General features: G+C 40.7%; 4 non-coding genes across 4 annotated transcripts; all 4 read right to left on the bottom strand.

Moving 5' to 3' along the window:
- Nucleotides 1-122: 122 nt before the first annotated feature.
- On the bottom strand, nt 123-195 carry trnav-aac (transfer RNA valine (anticodon AAC)). Its single transcript has one exon. It is a non-coding gene; the product is annotated as a tRNA-Val (tRNA).
- A 5404-nt stretch (nt 196-5599) lies between these two features.
- On the bottom strand, nt 5600-5672 carry trnav-cac (transfer RNA valine (anticodon CAC)). The gene has a single exon. It is a non-coding gene; the product is annotated as a tRNA-Val (tRNA).
- Nucleotides 5673-8554: 2882 nt separating this feature from the next.
- Nucleotides 8555-8626, bottom strand: trnav-cac (transfer RNA valine (anticodon CAC)). Its single transcript has one exon. It is a non-coding gene; the product is annotated as a tRNA-Val (tRNA).
- A 6435-nt stretch (nt 8627-15061) lies between these two features.
- trnav-cac (transfer RNA valine (anticodon CAC)) lies at nt 15062-15134 on the bottom strand. Its single transcript has one exon. It is a non-coding gene; the product is annotated as a tRNA-Val (tRNA).
- Nucleotides 15135-16332: the final 1198 nt, after the last annotated feature.

Genomic DNA, 16332 nt, shown 5'->3' with positions numbered 1-16332 from the left:
TTACGCGACTTAAAAGGGTAAGTCTGAATAGCAAATACTGAGAAGTGCGTAGGAAAAGAATGAATTCCTAAATTGGGATCGAGCCCTAAGTGAATAGGCTTACTGTCTAATTTGTTATAATGTGTTTCTGCCCGGTCTCGAACCGGGGACCTTTCGCGTGTTAGGCGAACGTGATAACCACTACACTACAGAAACTGCATGAGTAGGATACTAAGGGTGTGACTTTGGCTGGGTGGGTGGCTGGGTGGGTGGGGCATTTATCGCTCTCAGAACCTAATGAAGTCAGAAATGACTTAGTCCATTAACTAAGCAATAAGGCTTGAGATCCCGGGAATTATCGTGTGAATAACTCCTGAATAAGGGCTGATTCACCGTAGGGATGGTTTGGCTGAGCAGCTGGCTCTTGGAAGAGTCTTGGTGGTTCCAAACTTCTTCCTTTTAAGAATGATGGAAGCCACTGTGTTCTTGGGTACCTTCAATGCTGCAGAAATGTATCGGTACCCTTCCCCACGTCTGTGCCTCGACACAATCCTGTCTCGGAGCTCTAGGGACAATTCCTTCCACCTCATGGCTTAGTTTATGCTCTGACATGCCTGTCAACTGTGGAACCTTATATAGACAGACAGGTGTGTGCCTTTTCAAATCATGACCAATCCATTGAATTTACCACAGGTGGACTCCAATCAAGTTGTAGAAACATCTCAAGGATGATCAATGGAAAACAGGATGGACCTGAGCTCAATTTCCAGCCTCATAGCAAAGGTTCTGAAAACGTATGTAAATAAGGTATTTTTTAAATCTTTTTTATGAATTAAAAATGATATGTTATCGCTTTGTCATTATGGGGTATTGGTGTAGATAGATTTTATTTGACTTAATCCATTTCAGAATAAGGCTGTAACGTAACAAAATGTGGAAAAAAGTAAGGGGTCTGAATACTTTCCGAATGCACTGTAGCTATGCAGGCTAGCTACTTTTCCTTTGCTAGCCAGCAAACTAAATCTATCACACAATCACATCAAGCAGCTGAAATGACAGAAAACTGTCTGCACTTTTGTTTGTTTTACCTTGGATTAATATTGCCATTTCTTTGGATATATCCATTATAATGACCCTGATAAATTAATTTGCCTGTCTCAGAGAAGCTGTCATTCTGGTCACATTCATACACATCACACGGTGGAGGTCACCAAAAAAACGGCAACATTGATCCACAGGTCGGAGAGGCAGACAGCAAGGTTTAGACAAACCTCAACTGTTTCAAACCATATGCTAGCCTAGGGGCATTGGAAATATTGTCTAGACCATGATATTTAAGTCGGGGTCGGGGGGACTGCAGTGGGATATATATATTCATTATTTAGGAACAAAAAATTATGAGTACAGATTATTGTATGAGACAATATAGAAACGTTTTTGAGAAAGTTAATTAGAAAAAAAGTATTTGATTGGGTAATTGAAGGTTATTTGTTGATGTAAAAAAAAAATGTAACGTACCGATTTAAAGTTGTATTTGGGGTGGGATCACAAGAAATGATTGCAAAAAAATGGGCACCCCAGAAATTCTGTAGGAAAAAATGGTGTCCCTGCTGAAAAGGTTTGAATACCATTGGTCTAGACACATTTTTCCAGGGGAGATGAAGTTTATAAATTGACTGGCTGGGCCGTGGGACAGTGGATGCGCATTTATAAATCTAATGGAACCGCTAACAGGCACTACCCGCAGAATGCTGGGATGGTGGTGCTTCAACTCCCTGCTATTAACCAATTAGCATCCAGGATCCAAACAACCTGTTTTATAACATTGCATTGCCTCTGGTTATTGAAAGACATGTCTAAGACTGGTCTATTCATGTATTCTGTAGGCCTATGTATTTGTTTCGTTTTTTTTCAGTTATCACTATCTGCCTCTGGTTATTGAAAAGACATGTCTAAGACTGGTCTATTCATGTATTCTGCAGGCCTATGTATTTGTTTCGTTTTTTTCAGTTATGACCCTGTTTCTGTCATCACTATCTGTTTGTTAAAATTAGTTTCCAACCCGGTTTCGAACAGGGGGACCTTCCACAGTGTGAGGCGAACGTGATAACCACTACACTACGGAAACTACAAGAAAAAGAGTGGAAGTCATGGAAAATGTTAGGAATGCCCACAAGTCTACCGCCCATAATATCCCAAATAGAGTACCACAGTAGGAGTCATAATACCCAGAAGAACTAGCGGTCGAACATGGAAATGGTTCCAATCTTTTTTCCACCATTCATATTCCCCACAGGGATTTTAAAAACAATTAAAAAAGGCCTGTGTTTCTTGTTGGCTTACCCTGGCATGGTAACCGTGTAATTCTCTCTAGGACAAGGTGACTTTTAAAAAAAATATTCGCCTGTATTTACCCCCCCAAAATTAAATGCTAATTAACTGCTAATGTGGCGATCATAAAGAACTACAAATGTATTATTTTAAGTGTTTCTAAAATCCCCTATGGGAAAAATGAATGGTGGAAAAATGGTTGGAACCATTTCCCTGTTCGACCGCTAGTTCTTATGGGTATTATGACACCTCCACTGTGGGGCTTTTCCCAGTTTTATTTGACAATTTGTATCATGTTAAATATTAGCCACTATCGGGAGCCACTGTCAGTAACAGCCACATACATTTATTTGGCATACTTTCATTCTGTTGACCTTTCTTTAATCTGTCACATCCTTGTGAATTGTTCCTGAGGGTTGCTAGCATTAGTGAATCATATTAAGCTAAAGTATTGCAATAATTTGGGACATGTAGCCTATTTGAATCATTATGGAACTCAGACCACACGTAGCAGAATTTATTCAGAGCGCCCAAGCTAGCCACCCCAGCAGAGTGCGTTACGCGACTTAAAAGTGGTAAGTCTGAAATAGCAAATACTGAGAAGTGCGTAGGAAAAGCATGAATTCCTAAATTGGGTATCGAGCCCTAAGTGAATAGGCTTACTGGTCTATTGTTAAAATGTGCTTCCCGCCCGTCTCCTTTCGCGTGTTAGCGAACGTGATAACCGCTACACTACGGAAAACTGCATGAGTAGGATACTAAAGGGTGTGACTTTGGCTGGGTGGGTGGGTGGGGGGGCATGTTATCGCTCGCAGAACTAATGAGTCAGAAATGACTTAGCTCAGTAACTAAGCAATAAGGGCTTGAGATCCTGGGAATTATCGTGTGAATACTCCTGAATAAGCTCTCAGAACCTAAGAAGTCAGAAATGACTTAGGTCCTTAACTAGCAATAGGCTTGAGATCCCGGGAATTATCGTGTGAATAACTCCTGAATAAGGGCTGATTCACCGTAGGGATGGTTTGGCTGAGCAGGCCGGCTCTTGGAAGAGTCTTGGTGGTTCCAAACTTCTTCCTTTTAAGAATGATGGAAGCCACTGTGTTCTTGGGTACCTTCAATGCTGCAGAAATGTATCGTACCCTTCCCCACGTCTGTGCCTCGACACAATCCTGTCTCGGAGCTCTAGGGACAATTCCTTCCACCTCATGGCTTAGTTTATGCTCTGACATGCACTGTCAACTGTGGAACCTTATATAGACAGACAGGTGTGTGCCTTTTCAAATCATGACCAATCCATTGAATTTACCACAGGTGGACTCCAATCAAGTTGTAGAAACATCTCAAGGATGATCAATGGAAACAGGATGGACCTGAGCTCAATTTCCAGCCTCATAGCAAAGGGTCTGAAAACGTATGTAAATAAGGTATTTTTTAAATCTTTTTTTATGAATTAAAAATGATATGTTATCGCTTTGTCATTATGGGGTATTGTGTGTAGATAGATTTTATTTGACTTAATCCATTTTCAGAATAAGGCTGTAACGTAACAAATGTGGAAAAAGTAAGGGGTCTGAATACTTTCCGAATGCACTGTAGCTATGCAGGCTAGCTACTTTTCCTTTGCTAGCCAGCCAACTAAATCTATCACACAATCACATCAAGCAGCTGAAATGACAGAAAACTGTCTGCACTTTTGTTTGTTTTACCTTGGATTATATTGCCATTTCTTTGGGATATCCATTATAATGACCTGATCAATTAATTTGCCTGGCTCAGAGAATAAATCAAATCAAATCAAATCAAATTTATTTATATAGCCCTTCGTACATCAGCTGAAATCTCAAAGTGCTGTACAGAAACCCAGCCTAAAACCCCAAACAGCAAGCAATGCATGTGAAAGAAGCCGGTGGCTGGGAAAACTCCCTAGGAAAAACTCCTGAGAAAGGCCAAAAACTAGGAAGAAACCTAGAGAGGAACCAGGCTATGAGGGGTGGCCAGTCCTCTTCTGGCTGTGCCGGGTGGATATTATAACAGAACATAGTCAAGATGTTAAAATGTTCGTAAATGACCAGCATGGTCAAATAATAATCATAGTAATTGGAGGGTGCAACAAGCACGTCCGGTGAACAGGTCAGGGTTCCGTAGCCGCAGGCAGAACAGTTGAAACTGGAGCAGCAGCATGGCCAGGTGGACTGGGGACAGCAAGGAGTCATCGTGCCAGGTAGTCCTAGGGCTCAGGTCCTCCGAGAGAAAGAAAGAAAGAAAGAAAGAGAGAATTAGAGAGAGCATTTACATTCACAGGACACCGGATAAGACAAGAGAATACTCCAGATGTAACAGACTGACCCTAGCCCCCGACACATAACTACTGCAGCATAAATACTGGAGGCTGAGAGAAGCTGTCATTTGGTCACATTCATACACATCGCAAGGTGGAGGTCACCAAAAAAACGGCAACATTGATCCACAGGTCGAGAGGCAGACAGCAAGGTTTAGACAAACCTCAACTGTTTCAAACCATATGCTAGCCTAGGGGCATTGGGAAATATTGTCTAGACCAGTGATATTTAAAGTCGGGGTCGGGGGGACTGCAGTGGGGATATATATATTCATTATTTAGGAACAAAAAATTATGAGTACAGATTATTGTATGAGACAATATAGAAACGTTTTTGAGAAAGTTAATTAGAAAAAAAGTATTTGATTGGGTAATTGAAGGTTATTTGTTGATGTAAAAAAAAATGTAACGTACCGATTTTAAAGTTGTATTTAGGGGTGGGATCACAAGAAATGATTGCAAAAAAATGGGCACCCCAGAAATTCTGTAGGAAAAAATGGTGTCCCTGCTGAAAAGGTTTGAATACCATTGGTCTAGACACATTTTTCCAGGGGAGATGAAGTTTATAAATTGACTGGCTGGGCCGTGGGACAGTGGAATGCGCATTTATAATCTAATGGAATCCGCTACAGGCACTACCCGCAGAATGCTGGGATGGTGGTGCTTCAACTCCCTGCTCTTAACCAATTAGCATCCAGGATCCAAACAACCTGTTTTATAACTTGCATTACCTCTGGTTATTGAAAGACATGTCTAAGACTGGTCTATTCATGTATTCTGTAGGCCTATGTATTTGTTTCGTTTTTTTTCAGTTATCACTATCTGCCTCTGGTTATTGAAAGACATGTCTAAGACTGGTCTATTCATGTATTCTGCAGGCCTATGTATTTGTTTCGTTTTTTTCAGTTATGACCCTGTTTCTGTCATCACTATCTGTTTTGTTAAAAATTTGTTTCCCGCCCGGTTTCGAACCGGGGACCTTTCGCGTGTGAGGCGAACGTGATAACCACTACACTACAGGAAACTACAAGAAAAAAATTGAAGTCATGGAAAATGTTAGGAATGCCCACAAGTCTACCGCCCATAATATCCCAAATAGAGTACCACAGTAGGAGTCATAATACCCAGAAGAACTAGCGGTCGAACAGGGAAATGGTTCCAATCGTTTTTCCACCATTCATATTCCCCACAGGGGATTTTAAAAACAATTAAAAAAAGGCCTGTGTTTCTTGTTGGCTTACCCTGGCATGGTAACCGTGTAATTCTCTCTAGGACAAGGTGACTTTTATAAAAAATATTCGCCTGTATTTACCCCCCCAAAATTAAATGCTAATTAACTGCTAATGTGGCTATCATAAAGAACTACAAATGTATTATTTTAAGTGTTTCTAAAATCCCCTGTGGGAAAAATGAATGGTGGAAAAATGGTTGGAACTATTTCCCTGTTTGACCGCTAGTTCTTATGGGTATTATGACTCCTACTGTGGGGCTTTTCCCAGTTTTATTTGACAATTTGTATCATGTTAAATATTAGCCACTATCGGGAGCCACTGTCAGTAACAGCCACATACATTTATTTTGGCATACTTTCATTCTGTTGACCTTTCTTTAATCTGTCACATCCTTGTGAATTGTTCCTGAGGGTTGCTAGCATTAGTGAATCATATTAAGCTAAAAGTATTGCAATAATTTGGGACATGTAGCCTATTTGAATCATTATGGAACTCAGACCACACGTAGCAGGAATTTATTCAGAGCGCCCAAGCTAGCCACCCCAGCAGAGTGCGTTACGCGACTTAAAAGGGTAAGTCTGAATAGCAAATACTGAGAAGTGCGTAGGAAAAGCATGAATTCCTAAATTGGGATCGAGCCCTAAGTTGAATAGGCTTACTGTCTAATTTGTTATAATGTGTTTCCGCCCGGTCTCCTTTCGCGTGTTAGGCGAACGTGATAACCGCTACACTACGGAAACTGCATGAGTAGGATACTAAGGGTGTGACTTTGGCTGGGTGGGTGGGTGGGTGGGGCATTTATCGCTCTCAGAACCTAATGAAGTCAGAAATGACTTAGCTCATTAACTAAGCAATAAGGCTTGAGATCCTGGGAATTATCGTGTGAATAACTCCTGAATAAGCTCTCAGAACCTAATGAAGTCAGAAATGACTTAGTCCATTAACTAAGCAATAAGGCTTGAGATCCCGGGAATTATCGTGTGAATAACTCCTGAATAAGGGCTGATTCACCGTAGGGATGGTTTGGCTGAGCAGCCGGCTCTTGGAAGAGTCTTGGTGGTTCCAAACTTCTTCCTTTTAAGAATGATGGAAGCCACTGTGTTCTTGGGTACCTTCAATGCTGCAGAAATGTATCGGTACCCTTCCCCACGTCTGTGCCTCGACACAATCCTGTCTCGGAGCTCTAGGGACAATTCCTTCCACCTCATGGCTTAGTTTATGCTCTGACATGCACTGTCACTGTGGAACCTTATAGACAGACAGGTGTGTGCCTTTTCAAATCATGACCAATCCATTGAATTTACCACAGGTGGACTCCAATCAAGTTGTAGAAACATCTCAAGGATGATCAATGGAAACAGGATGGACCTGAGCTCAATTTCCAGCCTCATAGCAAAGGGTCTGAAAACGTATGTAAATAAGGTATTTTTTAAAATATTTTTTTATGAATTAAAAAATGATATGTTATCGCTTTGTCATTATGGGGTATTGTGTGTAGATAGATTTTATTTGACTTAATCCATTTTCAGAATAAGGCTGTAACGTAACAAAATGTGGAAAAAAGTAAGGGGTCTGAATACTTTCCGAATGCACTGTAGCTATGCAGGCTAGCTACTTTTCCTTTGCTAGCCAGCCAACTAAATCTATCACACAATCACATCAAGAAGCTGAATGACAGAAAACTGTCTGCACTTTTGTTTGTTTTACCTTGGATTATATTGCCATTTCTTTGGATATATCCATTATAATGACCCTGATAAATTAATTTGCCTGTCTCAGGAAGCTGTCATTCTGGTCACATTCATACACATCGCACGGTGGAGGTCACCAAAAAAACGGCAACATTGATCCACAGGTCGGAGAGGCAGACAGCAAGGTTTAGACAAACCTCAACTGTTTCAAACCATATGCTAGCCTAGGGGCATTGGGGAAATATTGTCTAGACCAGTGATATTTAAAGTCGGGGTCGGGGGGACTGCAGTGGGGATATATATATTCATTATTTAGGAACAAAAAATTATAGTACAGATTATTGTATGAGACAATATAGAAACGTTTTTGAGAAAGTTAATTAGAAAAAAAGTATTTGATAAGGTAATTGAAGGTTATTTGTTGATGTAAAAAAAAAATATAACGTACCGATTTCAAAGTTGTATTTGGGGTGGGATCACAAGAAATGATTGCAAAAAAATGGGCACCCCAGAAATTCTGTAGGAAAAAATGGTGTCCCTGCTGAAAAGGTTTGAATACCATTGGTCTAGACACATTTTCCAGGGGAGATGAAGTTTATAAATTGACTGGCTGGGCCGTGGGACAGTGGATGCGCATTTATAAATCTAATGGATCCGCTAACAGGCACTACCCGCAGAATGCTGGGATGGTGGGTGCTTCACTCCCTGCTCTTAACCAATTAGCATCCAGGATCCCAAACAACCTGTTTTATAACTTTGCATTACCTCTGGTTATTGAAAGACATGTCTAAGACTGGTCTATTCATGTATTCTGTAGGCCTATGTATTTGTTTCGTTTTTTTTTCAGTTATCACTATCTGCCTCTGGTTATTGAAAGACATGTCTAAGACTGGTCTATTCATGTATTCTGCAGGCCTATGTATTTGTTTCGTTTTTTTCAGTTATGACCCTGTTTCTGTCATCACTATCTGTTTTGTTAAAATTGTTTCCGCCCGGTTTCGAACCGGGGACCTTCGCGTGTGAGGCGAACGTGATAACCACTACACTACAGAAACTACAAGAAAAAAATTGGAAGTCATGGAAAATGTTAGGAATGCCCACAAGGTCTACCGCCCATAATATCCCAAATAGAGTACCACAGTAGGAGTCATAATACCCAGAAGAACTAGCGGTCGAACAGGGAAATGGTTCCAATCGTTTTTCCACCATTCATATTCCCACAGGGGATTTTAAAAACAATTAAAAAAGGCCTGTGTTTCTTGTTGGCTTACCCTGGCATGGTAACCGTGTAATTCTCCTCTAGGACAAGGTGACTTTTATAAAAAATATTCGCCTGTATTTACCCCCCCAAAATTAAATGCTAATTAACTGCTAATGTGGCTATCATAAAGAACTACAAATGTATTATTTTAAGTGTTTCTAAAATCCCTATGGGAAAAATGAATGGTGGAAAATGGTTGGAACCATTTCCCTGTTTGACCGCTAGGTTTTATGGTTATTATGACACCTCCACTGTGGGGCTTTTCCCAGTTTTATTTGACAATTGTATCATGTTAAATATTAGCCACTATCGGGAGCCACTGTCAGTAACAGCCACATACATTATTTTGGCATACTGTGTCATTCCGTTGACCTTTCTTTAATCTGTCACATCCTTGTGAATTGTTCCTGAGGGTTGCTAGCATTAGTGAATCATATTAAGCTAAAGTATTGCAATAATTTGGGACATGGTAGCCTTTTGAATCATTATGGAACTCAGACCACACGTAGCAGGAATTTATTCAGAGCGCCCAAGCTAGCCACCCCAGCAGAGTGCGTTAACGCGACTTAAAAGGGTAAGTCTGAATAGCAAATACTGAGAAGTGCGTAGGAAAAGCATGAATTCCTAAATTGGGGATCGAGCCCTAAGTGAATAGGCTTACTGTCTAATTTGTTAAAATGTGCTTCCGCCCGGGTCTCCTTTCGCGTGTTAGGCGAACGTGATAACCGCTACACTACGGAAACTGCATGAGTAGGATACTAAGGGTGTGACTTTGGCTGGGTGGGTGGGTGGGTGGGGCATTTATCGCTCTCAGAACCTAATGAAGTCAGAAATGACTTAGCTCATTAACTAAGCAATAAGGCTTGAGATCCTGGGAATTATCGTGTGAATAACTCCTGAATAAGCTCTCAGAACCTAATGAGTCAGAAATGACTTAGTTCCATTAACTAAGCAATAAGGCTTGAGATCCCGGAATTAATCGTGTGAATAACTCCTGAATAAGGGCTGATTCACCGTAGGATGGTTTGGCTGAGCAGCCGGCTCTTGGAAGAGTCTTGGTGGTTCCAAACTTCTTCCTTTTAAAGAATGATGGAAGCCACTGTGTTCTTGGGTACCTTCAATGCTGCAGAAATGTATCGGTACCCTTCCCCACGTCTGTGCCTCGACACAATCCTGTCTCGGAGCTCTAGGGACAATTCCTTCACCTCATGGCTTAGTTTATGCTCTGACATGCACTGTCAACTGTGGAACCTTATATAGACAGACAGGTGTGTGCCTTTTCAAATCATGACCAATCCATTGAATTTACCACAGGTGGACTCCAATCAAGTTGTAGAAACATCTCAAGGATGATCAATGGAAACAGGATGGACCTGAGCTCAATTTCCAGCCTCATAGCAAGGGTCTGAAAACGTATGTAATAAGGTATTTTTTAAAATCTTTTTTTATGAATTAAAAATGATATGTTATCGCTTTGTCATTATGGGGTATTGTGTGTAGATAGATTTTATTTGACTTAATCCATTTTCAGAATAAGGCTGTAACGTAACAAAAGTGGAAAAAAGTAAGGGGTCTGAATACTTTCCGAATGCACTGTAGCTATGCAGGCTAGCTACTTTTCCTTGCTAGCCAGCCAACTAAATCTATCACACAATCACATCAAGCAGCCTGAAATGACAGAAAACTGTCTGCAACTTTTGTTTGTTTTACCCTTGGATTATATTGCCCATTTCTTTGGATATATCCATTATAATGACCCTGATCAATTAATTTGCCTGGCTCAGAGAATCAAATCAAAATCAAATCAAATCAAATTTATTTATATAGCCCTTCGTACATCAGCTGAAATCTCAAAGTGCTGTACAGAAACCCAGCCTAAAACCCCAAACAGCAAGCAATGCATGTGAAAGAAAGCACGGTGGCTGGAAAAACTCCCTAGGAAAAACTCCTGAGAAAGGCCAAAAACCTAGGAAGAAACCTAGAGAGGAACCAGGCTATGAGGTGTGGCCAGTCCTCTTCTGGCTGTGCCGGGGGATATTATAACAGAACATAGTCAAGATGTTAAAAATTGTTCGTAAATGACCAGCATGGTCAAATAATAATAATCATAGTAATTGTCGAGGGTGCAACAAGCACGTCCGTGAACAGGTCAGGGTTCCGTAGCCCGCAGGCAGAACATTGAAACTGGAGCAGCAGCAATGGCCAGGTGGACTGGGACAGCAAGGAGTCATCGTGCCAGTAGTCCTAGGCTCAGGTCCTCCGAGAGAAAGAAAGAAAGAAAGAAAGAGAGAATTAGAGAGAGCATATTTACATTCACACAGACACCGGATAAGACAAGAAATACTCCAGATGTAACAGACTGACCCTAGCCCACCCGACACATAACTACTGCAGCATAAATACTGGAGGCTGAGAGAAGCTGTCATGCTGGTCACATTCATACACATCGCAAGGTGGAGGTCACCAAAAAAACGGCAACATTGATCCACAGGTCGGAGAGGCAGACAGCAAGGTTTAGACAAACCTCAACTGTTTCAAACCATATGCTAGCCTAGGGCATTGGGAAATATTGTCTAGACCAGTGATATTTAAAGTCGGGGTCGGGGGGAACTGCAGTGGGGATATATATATTCATTATTTAGGAACAAAAATTATGAGTACAGATTATTGTATGAGACAATATAGAAACGTTTTTGAGAAAGTTAATTAGAAAAAAAGTATTTGATTGGGTAATGAAGGTTATTTGTTGATGTAAAAAAAAAATGTAACGTACCGATTTAAAGTTGTATTAGGGTGGGATCACAAGAAATGATTGCAAAAAAATGGGCACCCCAGAAATTCTGTAGGAAAAAATGGTGTCCCCTGCTGAAAAGGTTTGAATACCATTGGTCTAGACAACATTTTCCAGGGGAGATGAAGTTTATAAATTGACTGGCTGGGCCGTGGGACAGTGGATGCGCATTAAAAATCTAATGGATCCGCTAACAGCACTACCCGCAGAATGCTGGGATGGTGGTGCTTCAACTCCCTGCTCTTAACCAATTAGCATCCAGGATCCAACAACCTGTTTTATAACTTTGCATACCTCTGGTTATTGAAAGACATGTCTAAGACTGGTCTATTCATGTATTCTGTAGGCCTATGTATTTGTTTCGTTTTTTTTCAAGTTATCACTATCTGCCTCTGGTTATTGAAAGACATGTCTAAGACTGGTCTATTCATGTATTCTGCAGGCCTATGTATTTGTTCGTTGTTTTCAGTTATGACCCTGTTTCTGTCATCACTATCTGTTTTGTTAAAATTTGTTTCCAGGCCCGGTTTCGAACCGGGGACCTTTCCGCGTGTGAGGCGAACGTGATAACTACTACACTACAGAAACTACAAGAAAAAAATTGGAAGTCATGAAAATGTTAGGAAGGCCCACAAGTCTAACCGCCCATAATATCCCAATAGAGTACCACAGTAGGAGTCATAATACCCAGAAGAACTAGCGGTCGAACAGGGAAATGGTTCCAATCGTTTTTCCACCATTCATATTCCCCACAGGGGATTTTAAAAAACAATTAAAAAGGCCTTGTTTTCTTGTTGGCTTACCCTGGCATGGTAACCGTGTAATTCTCTCTAGGACAAGGTGACTTTTATAAAAAAATTCGCCTGTATTTACCCCCCCAAAATTAAATGCTAATTAACTGCTAATGTGGCTATCATAAAGAACTACAAATGTATTATGTTAAGTGTTCTAAAATCCCCTGTGGGAAAAATGAATGGTGGAAAAATGGTTGGAACTATTTCCCTGTTTGACCGCTAGGTTTTATGGGTATTTGACACCTCAACTGTGGGGCTTTCCAGTTTTATTTGACAATTTGTATCATGTTAATATTAGCCACTATCCGGGAGCCACTGTCAGTAACAGCCACATACATTTATTTGGCATACTTTCATTCTGTTGACCTTTCTTTAATCTGTCACATCCTTGTGAATTGTTCCTGAGGGTTGCTAGCATTAGTGAATCATATTAAGCTAAAGTATTGCAATAATTTGGGACATGTAGCCTATTTGAATCATTATGAACTCAGACCACACGTAGCAGGAATTTATTCAGAGCGCCCAAGCTAGCCACCCAGCAAGTGCGTTACGCGACTTAAAAGGTAAGTCTGAATAGCAAATACTGAGAAGTGCGTAGGAAAAGCATGAATTCCTAAATTGGGATCGAGCCCTAAGTGAATAGGCTTACTGTCTATTTGTTAAAATGTGCTTCCGCCCGGTCTCCTTTCGCCGTGTTAGGCGAACGTGAATAACCGCTACACTACGGAAACTGCATGAGTAGGATACTAAGGGTGTGACTTTGGCTGGGTGGGTGGGTGGGGCATTTATCGCTCTCAGAACCTAATGAAGTCAGAAATGACTTAGCTCATTAACTAAGCAATAAGGCTTGAGATCCTGGGAATTATCGTGTGAATAACTCCTGAATAAGCTCTCAGAACCTAATGAAGTCAGAAATGACTTAGTCCATTAACTAAGCAATAAGGCTTGAGATCCCGGAATTATCGTGTGAATACTCCTGAATAGGGCTGATTCACCGTAGGGATGGGTTGGCTGAGCAGCCGGGCCTTGAAGAGTCTTGGTGGTTCCAAACTTCTTCCTTTAGAATGATGGAAGCCACTGTGTTCTTGGGTACCTTCAATGCTGCAGAAATGTATCTGGTACCCTTCCCCACTCTGTGCCTCGCACAATCCTGTCTCGGAGCTCTAGGGACAATTCTTCCACCTCATGGCTTAGTTATGCTCTGACATGCACTGTCAACTGTGGAACCTTATATAGACAGACAGGTGTGTGCCTTTTCAAATCATGACCAATCCATTGAATTTACCACAGGTGGACTCCAATCAGTTGTAGAAACATCTCATATGATCAATGGAAACAGATGGACCTGAGCTCATTTCCAGCCTCATAGCAAAGGGGTCTGAAAACGATGTAAATAAGGGTATTGTTTAAATATTTTTTATGAATTAAAAATGATATGTTATCGCTTTGTCATTATGGGGTATTGTGTGTAGATAGATTTTATTTGACTTAATCCATTTTCAGAATAAGGCTGTAACGTAACAAAATGTGGAAAAAAGTAAGGGGTCTGAATACTTTCCGAATGCACTGTAGCTATGCAGGCTAGCTACTTTTCCTTTGCTAGCCAGCCAACTAAATCTATCACACAATCACATCAAGAAGCTGAAATGACAGAAAACTGTCTGCACTTTTGTTTGTTTTACCTTGGATTATATTGCCATTTCTTTGGATATATCCATTATAATGACCCTGATAAATTAATTTGCCTGTCTCAGGGAAGCTGTCATTCTGGTCACATTCATACACATCGCACGGTGGAGGTCACCAAAAAAACGGCAACATTGATCCACAGGTCGGAGAGGCAGACAGCAAGGTTTAGACAAACCTCAACTGTTTCAAACCATATGCTAGCCTAGGGGCATTGGAAATATTGTCTAGACCAGTGATATTTAAAGTCGGGGTCGGGGGGGACTGCAGTGGTGATATATATATTCATTATTTAGAACAAAAATTAATAGTACAGATTATTGTATGAGACAATAGAGAAACGTTTTTGAGAAAGTTAATTAAGAAAAAAGTATTTGATAAGGTAATTGAAGGTTATTTGTTGATGTAAAAAAAAGATAAAGTAACTGATTTCAAAGTTGTATGTGGGGTGGGATCACAAGAAATGATTGCAAAAAAAAGTGGGCACCCCAGAAATTCTGTAGGAAAAAATGGTGTCCCTGCTGAAAAGGTTTGAATACCATTGGTCTAGACACATTTTTCAGGGGAGATGAGTTTATATAATTGACTGGCTGGCCGTGGGACAGGGATGCGCAGTTATAATCTAATGGATCCGCTAACAGGCACTACCCGCAGAATGCTTGGATGGTGGTGCTTCAACTCCCTGCTCTTAACCAATTAGCATCCAGGATCCAAAACAACCTGTTTTATAACGTTGCATTACCTCTGGTTATTGAAAGACATGTCTAAGACTGTCTATTCATGTATTCTGTAGGCCTATGTATTTGTTTCGTTTTTTTCAGTTATCACTATCTGCCTCTGTTATTGAAAGACATGTCTAAGACTGGTCTATTCATGTATTCTGCAGGCCTATGTATTTGTTTCGTTTTTTTCAGTTATGACCCTGTTTCTGTCATCACCTATCTGTTTTGTTAAAATTTGTTTCCGCCCGGTTTCGAACCGGGGACCTTTCGCGTGTGAGGCGAACGTGATAACCACTACACTACAGAAACTACAAGAAAAAAATTGGAAGTCATGGAAATGTTAGGAATGCCCACAAGTCTACCGCCCATAATATCCCAAATAGAGTACCACAGTAGGAGTCATAATACCCAGAAGAACTAGCGGTCGAACAGGGAAATGGTTCCAATCGTTTTTCCACCATTCATATTCCCCACAGGGGATTTTAAAAACAATTAAAAAAGGCCTGTGTTTCTTGTTGGCTTACCCTGGCATGGTAACCGTGTAATTCTCTCTAGGACAAGGTGACTTTTATAAAAAATATTCGCCTGTATTTACCCCCCCAAAATTAAATGCTAATTAACTGCTAATGTGGCTATCATAAAGAACTACAAATGTATTATTTTAAGTGTTTCTAAAATCCCCTATGGGAAAAATGAATGGTGGAAAAATGGTTGGAACCATTTCCCTGTTTGACCGCTAGGTTTAATGGGTATTATGACACCTCCACTGTGGGGCTTTTCCCAGTTTTATTTGACAATTTGTATCATGTTAAATATTAGCCACTTATCGGGAGCCACTGTCAGTACAGCCACATACATTTATTTTGGCATACTTTCATTCCGTTGACCTTTCTTTAATCTGTCACATCCTTGTGATTGTTCCTGAGGGTTGCTAGCATTAGTGAATCATATTAAGCTAAAGTATTGCAATAATTTGGGACATGTAGGCCTTTTTGAATCATTATGAACTCAGACCACACGTAGCAGGAATTTATTCAGAGCGCCCAAGCTAGCCACCCCAGCAGAGTGCGTTACGCGACTTAAAAGGGTAAGTCTGAATAGCAAATACTGAGAAGTGCGTAGGAAAAGCATGAATTCCTAAATTGGGATCGAGCCCTAAGTGAATAGGCTAACTGTCTAATTTGTTAAAATGTGCTTCCGCCCGGTCTCCTTTCGCGTGTTAGGCGAACGTGATAACCGCTACAACTACGGAAACTGCATGAGTAGGATACTAAGGGTGTGACTTTGGCTGGGTGGGTGGGTGGGGCATTATCGCTCTCCAGAACCTAATGAAGTCAGAAATGACTTAGCTCATTAACTAAGCAATAAGGCTTGAGATCCTGGGAATTATCGTGTGAAAACTCCTGAATAAGCTCTCAGAACCTAATGAAGTCAGAAATGACTTAGTCCATTAACTAAGCAATAAGGCTTGAGATCCCGGGAATTATCGTGTGAAGAACTCCTGAAT

This window comes from Salmo trutta, unplaced genomic scaffold (genome assembly GCF_901001165.1).
Source record: "Salmo trutta unplaced genomic scaffold, fSalTru1.1, whole genome shotgun sequence".
NCBI lineage: Eukaryota > Metazoa > Chordata > Actinopteri > Salmoniformes > Salmonidae > Salmo > Salmo trutta.
The sequence above is the reverse complement of the archived record's forward strand: the minus strand, read 5'-3'. Positions and strand labels throughout refer to the sequence as shown.